This window comes from Schistocerca gregaria, chromosome 3, assembly GCF_023897955.1.
Source record: "Schistocerca gregaria isolate iqSchGreg1 chromosome 3, iqSchGreg1.2, whole genome shotgun sequence".
Lineage (NCBI taxonomy): Eukaryota > Metazoa > Arthropoda > Insecta > Orthoptera > Acrididae > Schistocerca > Schistocerca gregaria.
This window is the reverse complement of record NC_064922.1, coordinates 342,289,651-342,303,667: the sequence shown is the minus strand read 5'-3', so window position 1 is coordinate 342,303,667 and position 14,017 is coordinate 342,289,651. Positions and strand designations below refer to the sequence as shown.

The following is a 14,017-nucleotide window of genomic DNA, read 5'->3' as shown; positions in this document are numbered from 1 at the left end:
TCTGCCAATGGCGTCACTGGATGAGTTTTCGAGGGTCTTGGGCTCAGCACACCGTTCTCATAGCCGTCATCTGCTTTTTGGACATCGGAGCCGCTAATCCTCAATCAAGTAGCACCTCAGTTGGCATCCCGAGGTTGAGTGTTCCCCGTTGCAGGGCTCTGGACATCAGCCAGACGCACTTATCACGGAGCCATGAAGGCGGACAGTAATAGACGAGTCTTGACACATGTAGCCCTGCCTCTCAAGGGACAAAGAGAGACTGGCAACCCTTATTTAGATTGACATAAGAGTGTGACAGTGCCGAGTATTAATTCGGGTTCGCCAATAAGTGTTCCCGAATACACCTGCGGAGCAATAACCCCCCTAATTCATCTCCGCTTTGCAGGATTTGGCAAATTTTTCATTATTTAATTCTGTGTCTGGATACCCATCCCGGCACCTATGTGCGTCAGGTGTCTGTGAAACGCAGTTCTTTGTTTTGAGTATTATCTGAGTCGGAATTGGGGACCATCCCAGGGTTTGCTTAAACGAGCGCCGGCGCGGTGGGGCACAGGCGACGCAAGTAGGCAGCGCAGCACTGTATGTGTTTGTGTGATTCATAGGTTTCTATACAAGTGGCATGACTGCGTGATAACAACGGTGAAGTCACCGATGACAGTGCCACTAAAGCAGAGTTATTAAGCACGGTTTTCCGAAAATCCTTCACCAAAGAAGACGAAGTAAATATTCCTGAATTCCAATCAAGAACAACAGCCAAGATGAGAAACATAGAAGTAGATATCCTCGGAGTAACGAAGCAGCTTAAATCCCTTAAGAAAGATAAGGCCTCCGGTCCAGATTGTATACCAGACAGGTTCCTGTCAGAATATGCTGATAAAATAGCTCCATAATGAAATTTTCACTCTGCAGTGGAGTGTGCGCTGATATGAAACTTCCTGGCAGATTAAAACTGTGTGCCGGGCCGAGACTCGAACTCGGGACCTTTGCCTTTCGCGGGCAAGTGCTCTACCAACTGAGCTACCCAAGCACGACTCAAGCCCCGTCCTCACAGCTTTACCTCTGCCAGCACGTCGCCTCCTACCTCCAAACTTTACAGAAGCTCTCCTGCCAGGAAGTTTCATATCAGCGCACACTCCGCTTTCTGCAGAGTGAAAATCTCATTCTGAAAACGTCCCCCATGTCTCCGCAATATCCTTTCTTTCAGGAGTGCTAGTTCTGCTAGATTCGCAGGAGAGCTTCTGTGAAGTTTGGAAGGTAGGAGACGAGGTACTGGCAGAAGTAAAGCTGTGAGGACGGGGCGTGATTCGTGCTTCGGTAGCTCAGTTTGTAGAGCACTTGCCTACGAAAGGCAAAGGTCCCGAGTTAAAGTCTCAACCCGGTACACAGTTTTAATCTGCTAGGAAGTTTCAAAATAGCTCCATATTTAGCAATTATATACAATCACTCGCTCACAGAAAGATCCGTACCTAAAGACTAGAAAGTCACACAAATACCCAAAAAGGGAAGTAGGATTAATCCGCTGAATTACAGGCCTATATCAACAACGTCGATTTGCAGTAGGGTTTTGGAACATATACTGTATTCGAACATTATGAAGCACCTCGAAGAAAACGATGTATTGACACATAGTCAGCACGAATTCAGAAAATATCGTTCTTGTGAAACACAAATAGCTCTTTATACTCATGAAGTAATAAGTGCTATCGACAGGGAATATCAGATTGATTCCATATTTTTAGATTTCCAGAAGGCTTTCGACACCGTGCCTCAGAAGCGTCTTCTAACCAAACTGTGTGCCTACGGAGTATCACCTCAGTTGTGCGACTGCATTCGTGATTTCCTGTCAGAAAGGTCACAGTTCGTAGTAATAGACCGGTAGTCATCGAGTGAAACAGAAGTAATATCCGGCGTTCCCTAAGAAAGTGTTATAGGCCCTCTGTTGTTCCTGATCTATATTAACGACTTAGGAGACAATCTGAGTAGCCGTCTTAGATTGTTTGCAGATGATCTGTCATTTACCGTCTTGTAAAGTCATCAGATGATTAAAACGACTTGCAAAATAATTTGGATAAGATATCTGTATGATGCGAGAAGTGGCAACTGACCCTGAATAAGGAAAAGTGTGAAGTTATTCACATGAGTACTAAAAGAAAGCCGGCCGGGGTGACCGTGCGGTTCTAGGCGCTACAGTCTGGAAGCGCGCGACCGCTATGGTCGCAGGTTCGAATCCTGCCTCGGGCATGGATGTGTGTGATGTCCTTAGGTTAGTTACGTTTAAGTAGTTCTAAGTTCTAGGGGACTGATGGCCTCAGAATTTAAGTCACATAGTGCTCAGAGCCATTTTGAACTAAAAGAAATCAGCTAAATTTCGATTACGCGGTGAGTCACACAAATCTGAAGGCTGTAAATTCAACTAAATACTTAGGGATTACAGTTACCAATAACCTAAATTGAAACCATCACATAGATAATATTGTGGGTAGAGCAAACCAAAGACTGCGATTCATTGGCAGAACACTTAGAAGGCGCAACAGGTCTATTAAAGAGACTGCTTACACGACGCTTGGCCGCCCTGTTCTGGAGTATTGCTGTGCGGTGTGGGATTCGAGTCAGGTGGACTGACGGATTACATCGAAAAAGTACAAAGAAGGTCAGCTCATTTTGCATTATCGCGAAATAAGGGAGATAGTGTCACAGGCATATGTGGAGTGGCAATCATTAAAACATAAGCGTTTTTCGTTGCGATGGGATCTTCTCATGAAATTTCAATCACCAGTTTTCTCCCCCGACTGCGAAAACATTCTGTTGGCACCCACCTACATAGGGAGAAATGATCATCACGATGAAATAAGAGAAATCAGGGCTCGCGCAGAAAAATGTAAGTGCTCGTTTTTCCCGCTTGCCGTTTGAGAGTGGAACGGCAGAGAGACAACTTGTAGGTGGTTCATTGAACCCTCTGCCAGGCACTTAATTGTGAATAGCAGAGTAATGACGTGGAGGACGCAAACGTAGCCCATGCCGCAATAATCGTCAACGGACTGCCACACCTGATAGTGTACGGTGTATCACACTGTTCCGCGAATTTGGCGAAGCGCAGGACAGCGACGTAGCGCGCCTGCTTCTGCCTGCGCCACGCACTTTTCGACACACAGGTTGTTCGCGTGTGTCTCGTAGCTTGCGTCGAAAATGAAGACTCAGGTTTTCGAAACAGTTCTACTGGTACTTCATGACTCTCACACAAATAACTCCGATCCAAACTGAAGTGGTTAATGAACCTTGGTTAGGTCACAGCGAATTCACCGTGAGTTTTTCATTTGCTCTGTTATCAATTTTTCCATTACGATTTCTTCTGTTTTGATGTGCAGTATAATAATATTATCACGCCTTGGCCAGGCGCACAGTGGTACGCAGCCGTCGAAGTGCAAGGCAGGGCAGCGCAGCGGAGGAAACACTTCGCGATACAATGTCTGCTTATCTGTGGCAACTCTTGCATCTTACTTCAGAGTCTGATTCTGATGAGGAAAAGGGCATGCTGATGTTTTTATACGAGGGGCTTTCAATAAGTAATGCAACACATTTGTTTTCTCAGCCTGTTTAGGTTGAAAGAATGTGGAATTTGTTGTGGAAGTTCGTGAAATATTCCCGCTTCAGCCCCTAAAGTTTCATGAAGTTCCGATAGGCGGCGGCGCCATACGTAGCCTTCAAAAATGTCGTGTGTGACGGAGATGCCTTCCAAGCAGAGAGCTGTCATTGAGTTTCCTTTGCAGGACAACCAGAGCATCGCAAATATTCATTTAGGCGCTCGCAGAATCTCTACGGAGACCTGGCAGTGAACAAAAGCACGGTGAGTCGTTGGGCGAGGCATCTGTCACCATCGCAACGAAGTCGCGCAAACCTGTCCGATCTCGCACATTCCGGCCGGGCGCGCAGAGCCGCTTCTCCTGCAGTGTTACAATTTGCGGACATCCTCATTCGATGTGTCACAATAGGACATCTATGTTGGACGTGCTGACAAACTCGTCCACCAGTTGAGGACTAAAAGGCGTGTGCCCGTTAGGTTCCTCCCCGCCTGTAAGAAGAACATAAAGAGCAACGATGGACGCCTGTGCAGAACTGATTGCGTGTTACGAGGTTGATCGTGGTAATTTAATAGATGCAGCAAGACGATGGCGTCAGGGTCGACCAGTATAGTGGTAATATGCGGGCATGCAGGTCCTCACTGTAAGGTGGCGTAAGGCAGTCGCATTAAACGGACATCAGTTGAAAAATGCAGTCTTTTAGCCAAAAGAGTGCGGAATAATATGGTGGATTGGAATCCTGAATAAAACCAACCTGAATTTAGAAAAAGTTCCGGCTGCTGTGGCCGAGCGGTTCTAGGCGCTTCAGTGCGGAACCACGCCGCTGCTATGGTCGCAGGTTCGAATCCTGCCTCGGGCATGGATGTGTGTGATGTCCTTAGGTTAGTTAGGTTTACGTAGCTATAACTCTAGGGGACTGGTGACCTAATATGTTAAGTCCAATAGTGCTTATAGCCATTACAACCATTTTCAGAAAAAGAAATGTGTTGCATTACCTGTTAACGTCCCTCGTTAACACTTCAGAACGGAAGAAAACAGAATGGAAAAGCGGATACATGAACAAGAGAAATAATAATGACGAATTCGCTTTGACATCAAGAGTTTTCTGATTAGAAGGTCACGAACTACTTCCGTTTTGACCGTAATCATATTTTCTGAAAGATGTAATGCCCAAAAACGAACTGGAAGTAAAAAAAGAAGTAAGTTTTACTGAAATTTCTAACAGAGTCAATACATAAACAAGAGTTACACAGGTTACTTTGAAAAATTAATTAGACTAATTATTGTTACGATTCATGAGTTGAGCATAGGATCCAGCTGCTATAGTCGAAGGCAGGTCCACTGAGTTCTGAAGAAGTGTTCAAGACGTAAATTACCGCTCACTTCCGATGACTACGATGGGTATGAAGCACTTGCTGCATCGTAATTCCGAAGTGGTTAGAGTTTTTGAGCTGGAGGGCTGTAAATTCGTAGGAGAGATGTCTCAGTTTGTGAAATCAAATGTTCAGATATGTGCTAATTCCTAAGGGACCAAACTTCTGAGCTCATCGGTCCCTATACTTACACACTACTTAAACTAACCTATGCTAAGAACATCACATACACCCGTGCTCGAGGGAGGACTCGAACCTCCGGTGGGAGGGGCCGCGCAGTCCGTGACATGGTGCCTCAAACCACGGGGACCTTCAGCGCACCTTTGTACTTACAACACATATTTGACTTTGGATAAAATATTAACTTGGTGAAATATTTTTAGTTGCTTGGTACACCGACATGAGGAGACGGTAGAATTGGGTCACTGGCAGATCGAGAGTCTTCAGTCCTTTCACGTTCAGTCTTTCTTTCCTGTGCCCTTTATTCACGCTGTTCAATGGAATGTTGTATACTCTTGGAAACATCAAGTTTCTTCGTTTTCTTTCACTGTTCTTTACAATTTCGTTACTTGATTAATGAGAAAATGTCAAATTGCGCAGGACGATCAGTTTAAGACGTAACTTTCTGGTTACTGCCAATATTTCCAATACCTTAACCTTCGTTGTCGTCAGACTGAGACACCACCCAGCGGTTGCACGTGTGGCGCTTCCTTAGTCGCCTGTGTCCCAGTATGCTCCGAGTTAAATCAGTGCAGCGCAGCTCGGAAAAGCTAGGCGACAAGATATGAGCGCTCATTGGTAGGCAGTTTGTAGCCGGAATAGCACAGTGGTTTCTCGCGAAGCAATGGCTATACTCAGTGACCTCACCTCAGAGTCGTATTCTCACGATGAAATGGACATGCTGATATTATGACACTTAAGGCAGAAGAAATTATAATGGACAAGCTGGTACGTGAATGAGGGACGATGTTATATAAGTAGTTTTAAAAATTAGTAAGGAAAACTGTTCACAATGTTTATGAATTGAGCGTAAGGTACAGCAGTTGAATATGAAAGCAGATCCATACAGTTCTTAACAAGTGTCAAGCGTGAAACGATGTGGAGCAGTAAGGAACTAGGAGATGGGACTGCATAAACCTACGTTTATAGCTTTTGTGGACTTAGAGAAAGCTTTTGACAATGTTGACGGGAATACTCCTTTCAAATTCTTAAGTTGACAGGGATAAAATACAGGGAACGAAAGGCTATTTACAATTTGTACGGAAACCATATGGTAGTCGTAAGAGTCGAGGGGCACGAAAGGGAAGCACTGGTTGAGAAGGGAGTGAGAGAGGGCTGTAACCTATCCTCGATGTTATTCAGTCTGCATATTGAACAAGCAGTAAAGGAAACAAAAGAAAAATTAGGAGTAGGAATTAAAGTTCAGGGGGAAGAAATAAAAACTTTGAGGTTCACCGATGACATTGTAATTCTGTCAGAGACAGCAAAGGAATTGGAGGAGCAGTTGAACGGAATGGACAGTGTCTTGAAAGGAGGATATAAGATGAACATCAACAAAATCAAAACGAGGATAATGGAATGTAGTCGCATTAAATCAGGTGATGGTGAGGGAATTAGATTAGGAAATGAGACACTTAAAGTATTTAATGAGTTTTGCTATTTGGGCAGTAAAATAACGGATGATGGTCGAAATAGGGTGGGTGTAAAAAGAAGACTGGCAATGGCAAGAAAAGCATTTCTGAAGAAGGTACTTCCTGAAAGTATTTGTATAGAGTGTAGCCATGTATGGAAGCGAAACATGAACGATAAACGGTTTGGACAAGAAGAGAATACAAATTTCTGAAATGTGGTACTGTCGAAGAATGGTGAAGATCAGATGGGTAGATCACGTAACCAGTGAGGAGGTACTGAATAAAATTGGGGAGAAGAGAAATTTATGGCACAACCTGAGTAAAAGAAGGGGTTGGTTGTTTGGACACATTCTGAAGCATCAAGGGATCACCAATTTAGTACTGAAGGGAAGCGTGGGAGGTAAAAATCGTAGAGGGAGACTAAGGGATGAATGCAGTAAGCATATTCAGAGGCGTGTTGGTGCAGTAGTTACTCGGAGATGAAGTGGCTTGCACAGGAGGAGCATGGTGAACTACATCAAACCAGTCTTTGGAATGAAGACCGCAACAACGAGGAACTAGGAATTGTATCATCGCAAGCCCGAAGTGTTTTGGCTTCTTGAACTGGAGCCGCGCTGAGTGTCTGCGCGGTTGTGGCGCCATGTCACTGACTGCACGGCCCCTCCCGCCGGAGGTTCGAGTCCTCCCTGGGGACATGGGTGTGTGTGTGTTGTTCTTAGCATCAGTTAGTTTAAGTAGTGTGCAAGTCTAGGGACCGATGACCTAAGCAGATTGGTCCCTTAGAAATTCACCCACCTTTGAACATTTCTTGAACTGGAGGATTCTGGATGACTAGAAGAAATCGTCCCGTTTGCGAAACTTAATGTTACATGCGCGCAGTTAACTGTGTCTCTAACGCAGCGTGGCGCAGGCTGTAGCAGGCGCGGTGCTATGCTGTCCTGCCCTGCAACTTAGCCTGTCGGGGTGGCCGAGCGGTTCTAGGCGCTACAGTCTGGAACCGCGCTACCGCTACGACCGCAGGTTCGAATCCTGCCTCGGGCATGGATGTGTGTGATGTCTTTAGGTTAGTTAGGTTTAAGTAGTTCTAAGTTCTAGGGGACTGATGACCTCAGCAGTTAAGTCCCATAGTGCTCAGAGCCATTTGAACCATTTTGAACCCTGCAACGTAGATACACCTGTGAACCACAGAACCACGTGAAGCGCTGCACTGCCTGACTCTGCGTCGCACTGCGCGCGCGGCCTGACAGAGTGTAGATTCTGGCCGCGGCAGCGAAAGGAGCGTCAAGCGACGTCGCTGAAGCTGCGAAGAAGAAACCGTAGATACATTTCAAAGTTAACGGTAAGGGGAGGAGGAAGGGGCGCAGAAGTACCTAAATACGGCCCTGGACCAGACGGACACACACAAAGTTTGTCTCATCCTCTCTACTTAAAATGAGTCACTTGGGTTCCCATTTCAGTGACGTCTCTGCCCATGCACTGTAGTGAATCGAATCGGAAAGCGATGCATACGTTGTTCTTTAACTGGTGTAATCTCTCCCAGCTGTTCCTACATTTCGGCCCTCAAGTTGCGACAGTGTTTTGAAAGACCAGCCAGCCTAAATAAGGACAGGAGAAGTCTGTTGGAGGCGCGCTCCATGTTCTCCAGAGCGGAGGGCCTGGACTTTCGGTCTGTCCGGCTAACGACGCCTCGCCGCTGACGGCCTTTGTGATCTGCGCCTCGCCGCTACGCCCGGAAAAGGCCCGACGCTGGCTGCCTAAGCCTGATTTAACACGCGCTTTCCCCGCGCCCACCCTATTAATATCTCATCATATTAGCGCCTCCCTTGCCTCGCCGGGACGACTTATATAGGACCCGATCGAGCCCGTACCTCTCCTTTAGGACAGCGCGTGGCAGAGCAAGCCCTATTAACGTACCTTTTGTCAGGCTCACGTCACGCCACATAGTTTGTGGGTGAAAGCGCGCTATTTACTATTTTTCTACAACGGGCGATGCCGTTAAAGCCCTAGCAACAAATGCTTCTTGTCGCTGAAAACATTTGAAGGAACCTGTGTATAGCATTAGTGGAATCTTTAGATTTACAATGTTTGTTTAAGGGTGCAGGAAAGAATGGGAAAGAATTGAAAATACACTCCTGGAAATTGAAATAAGAACACCGTGAATTCATTGTCCCAGGAAGGGGAAACTTTATTGACACATTCCTGGGGTCAGATACATCACATGATCACACTGACAGAACCACAGGCACATAGACACAGGCAACAGAGCATGCACAATCTCGGCACCAGTACAGTGTATATCCACCTTTCGCAGCAATGCAGGCTGCTATTCTCCCATGGAGACGATCGTAGAGATGCTGGATGTAGTCCTGTGGAACAGCTTGCCATGCCATTTCCACCTGGCGCCTCAGTTGGACCAGCGTTCGTGCAGGACGTGCAGACCGCGTGAGACGACACTTCATCCAGTCCCAAACATGCTCAATGGGGGACAGATCCGGAGATATTGCTGGCCAGGCTAGATGACTTACACCTTCTAGAGCACGTTGGGTGGCACGGGATACATGCGGACGTGCATTGTCCTGTTGGAACAGCAAGTTCCCTTGCCGGTCTAGGAATGGTAGAACGATGGGTTCGATGACGGTTTGGATGTACCGTGCACTATTCAGTGTCCTCTCGACGATCACCAGAGGTGTACGGCCAGTGTAGGAGATCGCTCCCCACACCATGATGCCGGGTGATGGCCCTGTGTGCCTCGGTCGTATGCAGTCCTGATTGTGGCGCTCACCTGCACGGCGCCAAACACGCATACTACCATTATTGGCACCAAGGCAGAAGCGACTCTCATCGCTGAAGACGACACGTCTCCATTCGTCCCTCCATTCACGCCTGTCGCTACACCACTAGAGGCAGGCTGCACGATGTTGGGCGGAAGACGGCCTAACGGTGTGCGGGACCGTAGCCCAGCTTCATGGAGACGGTTGCGAATGGTCCTCGCCGATACCCCAGGAGCAACAGTGTCCCTAATTTGCTGGGAAGTGGCGGTGCGGTCCCCTACGGCACTGCGTAGGATCCTACGGTCTTGGCGTGCATCCGTGCGTCGCTGCGGTCCGGTCCCAGGTCGACGGGCACGTGCACCTTCCGCCGACCACTGGCGACAACATCGATGTACTGTGGAGACCTCACGCCCCACGTGTTGAGCAATTCGGCGGTACGTCCACCCGGCCTCCCGCATGCCCACTATACGCCCTCGCTCAAAGTCCGTCAACTGCACATACGGTTCACGTCCACGCTGTCGCGGCATGTTACCAGTGTTAAAGACTGCGATGGAGCTCCGTATGCCACGGCAAACTGGCTGACACTGACGGCGGCGATGCACAAATGCTGCGCAGCTAGTGCCATTCGACGGCCAACACCGCGGTTCTTGGTGTGTCCACTGTGCCGTGCGTGTGATCATTGCTTGTACAGCCCTCTCGCAGTGTCCGGAGCAAGTATGGTGGGTCTGACACACCGGTGTCAATGTGTTCTTTTTTCCATTTCCAGGAGTGTAATTCGTAAAAGTCAAAGCTGCACAGTAACAACACACTCTCTCTTTGCCTGCTTTTAACCTGTTGTGGAGCGCCCGCTAGCTTCAGGATTTGGCAATTTTTTTTAACTTACCCCCGTAATGCTCTTCATGACACAACTGTCTTCAGTTGACCAAAGGGAAGGAAGTCGTGTGCGCCCTTTCTCTGTGAATCTTGAAATTTCTGTTCTGTATCGTATTGTGCTTAACTGTTTGTGTACATATTGTCGCGAGAAAGAAGTACTCATTTGATAGCAGGCTGAGTTGACCTGGGGCCGGAAAGACGGGAAAAAGGATAAATCACCGCTCCTACCCGGCACTTAACAGTGCGAGAGTTTAGTGTTCTAACTCCTTGACGGCCACGACCTCTAAACCACAATTATTCAGCTCAGAAGGATGTCGATCCGGTATTCATAATTCACGGTAACCGAAGAAAACTTCACAAGCCAAGATCGCTAAAAAGCATTTTATTCGAAAACTGGTTTCGACGGAGCTATGGTGTCATCATTGCATCTTTTGCTTCTGAATTTTTACAGCATGGTATACATCAATGTTACAAGTCGCTTCACATTGCATACGTAAACCTGACTACCAATGAGATCACTACTGATCGGCATATCAAATGTAAAAGTAATATGTACAAACATAAACATACACTGATCAGCCAGAATGTTATGACCACCTACTTAATAGCCGGTCTGTCCAACTTTGGCACAGACATCAGCGGCGACGCGTTCTTGGTATGGAGACAATGAGGCACTGCTAGGTCGCTGGAGAGAGTCGGCACTACATCTGCACACACACACACACACACACACACACACACACACACACACACACACACACACGAGTCACCTAATTCACGTAAATTGCGGGGAGGGGGACGATGAGCCCTGTCGCAACGTTCAATCACATCCCAGATGTGTTCGATCGGGTTCAGATATGGCGAGTTAGGGGGCCAGCGCATCAATTGGAACTCGTCACTGTGTTTCTCGAACCACACTCCATCACACTCCTGGTCTTGTGACATAGCGCATTATCACGCTGAAAAATGTCTCTGGCATCTGGAAACACGATCGTCATGAAGGTTCGTACGCGGTCTACAACGAGTAATGATACCCCTCTGGACCCATGAATGACCACAAGTATGTTCCCAAGAGCAAAATGGAGCCGCCACCAGACTGTCTCCGTCCCCCAGTACAGGTGTCAAGGAGCTGTTCCCCTGAAGGACGACGGATTCGCGCCCTTCCATAGGCATGATGAAAAAGGTATCGTGAGTCATCAGACCACACAAGGCCCTGGCACTGCGCCAACCTCAAGTAGCGATGGTCACGTGGCCATTTCAGTGATAGTTGCCGATGTCGTGGCGTTAACATTGGCACATTCACGGGTCGTAGGTTGCGGAGGCCCATCGTTTGGAGTGTTGGGTGCACTGTGTCTACAGACACGCTTATACTGTGCTAGCATTAAAGTACGTGTGTGGATCACCTCCATGAAGGTAAATTGGCACGTGCTTTAGTTTTTGACTTGAGTCTAGACCATTTCAGGTCAAATATACTAATCTTGAATAATGACCAACTATTTTATATGGCCCGTATTGGCGGGTGTTTCAGATTATATGTAGACTTGTTCATAAGTTCAATCATGACCATCTGTGTGCTAAGTGAGTAGGATATTCATGCGTTGTAACCATTGCTAAGCAAGTGTTTAAATATCTGCACCTAGTCATAATAATGACGATGTTAGCTTTATATTATCCTTCCCGCTCCCAAGTTCTTTTTAGGTTGATTAAACTTCCTGCTTAAGCACAAAATGTTCCTAGACAGTCCACACCTTGTAAGCACATGATGTCTTCCTCATATCATGACCAATGAATACTTCATAAATGTTAAGACATTCGATCTAAGTACGTTCTGCACAGGATAACATATACGCCCTTTTCCTCAGTTTTACCTTTTATTTCAGTTTGCTAGTAAATTCAAGGTCAGGAGTTAAGTTCGCGTCTTGTCCCAACAAGTAACTATCATGCAGTTTATGCGCAGGCGCAAGGTATTGTGTCCGCCTAGGCGGGCCTCATGACTCTACGGTCAGTTCCAGTACAGCACTCGTGGCTGCTGCATCGCGGTCGCGAAGTGGGGCCCAGGCAATTTCAGATAACTTTTACAGTCTGCCGCTAATTTATAGCTCTGTAGTTTTAGCTTGACGATGTCCACTATCGGCAAGCGGTAGTTACTGTTATTCTGAAGAAGGTTGGGTTATCCCGACTGAAACCTAGATAAATTCTAGGTAAACGGTGCAACTGAGGCTGTTGATTATTAAAATTAAAATTAATATTTATACAGTTGCTGACAGGGCCAAAAAATGTTGAAAATGTTTTAAGATTAAAGACTTAATTTTTTCTCGAATATAACTGTGCCATGATTGGAATAACAATCTTCCTTCCCGCACGCCATCCGCAGGTGTGACTGTAAAAGCGCGCTAAATGATTTTGATTGACGCAATAAGCCGTTCGTGGCTTGCAGAGTACAAACGAAATGCTGCGGAGAACACTCGAGGTGACCGTATTTTGCATTCACCAACGAATTCACTAGCGGTTTATTTGTCACACGCGGCTTTTAGACGGTAGGAAAACTTACGCAACTTCTATCCGTGCCTCAGATGCACAGCAGCAAAAGAAACTGAAAGCCGAACAGAGTTAGGAGATTGGGCTGTGAGTCACACCACCAAAACTCTTAATCCTCCTAGCTATAAAAGCACGCACGTCATGACCATATACGAGTTTCGACAGATAAAGTCACTTGCCTCAGCATTCGTGACTAGTCCCCGCCAGGGTCACCAGAAGTCCATGTACAGCCCAGGGATTTAAATTGCCACAGAATAAGGCAGTGCTACCGTTCCGCTTTCAAACTTTCTCTGTCTGTTTGAGACACCTTTCACATTGACGTTTTAGTAGTTTTATGAAGGAAACCATTCCTTTTGTAGATTAATGTAAAATCCAACTCCAAGTTTTTCAAGTGAATGAAGTGATTTGCAAAGGAATTGCAGTGGCAGGCTTCCTGTGGAAAAGTTGTAGCCTCTTTCTGTGCATGTACGAGGCCAGTCAGAAAGTAATGCCTATTTCTTTTCTCCTTAAATAATATTTTAATACGGCAGTATGCCATCTTAGACATTTTATAACGCTTAAAACCCTTGATAATAGCCTAAACCATGATTGTGTAAGTGTAAATGTAATACTGTAAGTAAACAACAGCCTAATGGAGGTACTGACTTTAAAGAAGTAAAGGTCCTAAAATAAAGTTTGTTAAGTGTTCAATTTGGTGCTATTCCACAAAGCTTCTTCCCCAATCAAGAGCAGTAGTAACTTCCTCCGTTAACTGATGCGAGTACTGCAGTCGTTTGCAAAATGGTCGACATCAGTGTTCGTCTTAGCGTTCTGTGATATAATTTTTGAATTCAGGAGGTGAAAGGCCTGTTCGAATTCAGGAAAGATTGAACAAATTTTACGGTGATGCAACAGTGGGTTCGTCGCTGTAACGAAGCTGAAGGGTAACCACCGTTGGTTGACGAAACTAGAAGCGGCAAGTCGGTGACTGGAGTGACTCTATACAACATTCATCGAGTAGATTATATACGATAACATCATTCGGGGTGACCGCTGGATGACTGCAGATGATTTGTGTCGCATTACCTCCCTTAATAAAGGCAATGTGATGACGATTGTTCAGCAGCGGGAATACTTAAGGGTTTGTACAGAAAGAGACAAGGAAAACAATTGCCTCCTAACCATTACAGCACGTCGATTTGGAGGAGAGGAGTTTGTGGGGGGAAATGTGACCGGAGGCGAAACATGGCTTCATTTTTTTGAGCCAGAATCAA

At 46.4% G+C, this 14,017-nt stretch overlaps 1 protein-coding gene and 1 non-coding gene across 3 annotated transcripts in view; one reads left to right on the top strand and one right to left on the bottom strand.

Moving 5' to 3' along the window:
* The window catches only part of LOC126356040 (uncharacterized), a 979,035-nt gene that overhangs the window by 117,604 nt on the left and 847,414 nt on the right, over nucleotides 1-14,017 (top strand). The gene's annotated exons all lie outside the window — the stretch shown is intronic.
* Trnas-cga (transfer RNA serine (anticodon CGA)) lies at nucleotides 954-1,028 on the bottom strand. The gene has a single exon. It is a non-coding gene; the product is annotated as a tRNA-Ser (tRNA).